The following is a 681-nucleotide window of genomic DNA, read 5'->3' on the forward strand; positions in this document are numbered from 1 at the left end:
ATTTTTAGTAGAGACGGGGTTTCACCATGTTGGTCAGGCTGGTCTCAAACTGCTGACCTCGTGATCCACCCACCTCGGCCTCCCAAAGTGCTGGGATTACAGGCGTGAGCCACCACATCTGGCCCCTTTTTTGTGTTTTACTTTTAATTGCATTTATTTTAAAGCTGAATTTACTCTCGTGCCATAAGTTTTTGTTTCTTCAGTTTCTTCTGGGATATCTTTTTCTTCAGGGCAACCTCCTCTTCTGGTTTAGGAACAATCTGTTCCTTTTCAGTAAGGATCATCTCAGTGTGGCAGGGAGAGCTCATGGATGGGTTAATCCAACCATGAGCTCTGTAGGTCCGGTGGCACATATTAGGTGCTTTGTTCACTTGGATATGCTCAATGACCAGAGAATCTACATCTAAACCCTTAAGTTCTGCATTGCTCTCTGCATTTTTAAGCATTTACAGCAAAAATTCAGCACTCTTTTTGGGCCACCAACCTTGTGTCCAGCCCCACTGCTTGGCCTGGGCATACCTGCCACCTCCACCATTGTAACATCGGAATGGTATGCACTATTTCTGTAAAGTGACATCTTTCAGATAGTTCGTGGTTTTCCATATAAGCATACCCTTGATGACCTGGGAAGTGTCATGAGTGTTCTTAAAGTGAAACAAAGATTTGAACCTCTTGATTTGC

General features: G+C 43.9%; 1 pseudogene; it reads right to left on the bottom strand.

Moving 5' to 3' along the window:
* Positions 1-170: 170 nt before the first annotated feature.
* LOC105550531 overlaps positions 171-681 on the bottom strand; it is a 2,049-nt pseudogene continuing 1,538 nt past the window's right edge.

The sequence above is a fragment of the Mandrillus leucophaeus genome, unplaced genomic scaffold (genome assembly GCF_000951045.1).
Source record: "Mandrillus leucophaeus isolate KB7577 unplaced genomic scaffold, Mleu.le_1.0 Scaffold49, whole genome shotgun sequence".
Lineage (NCBI taxonomy): Eukaryota > Metazoa > Chordata > Mammalia > Primates > Cercopithecidae > Mandrillus > Mandrillus leucophaeus.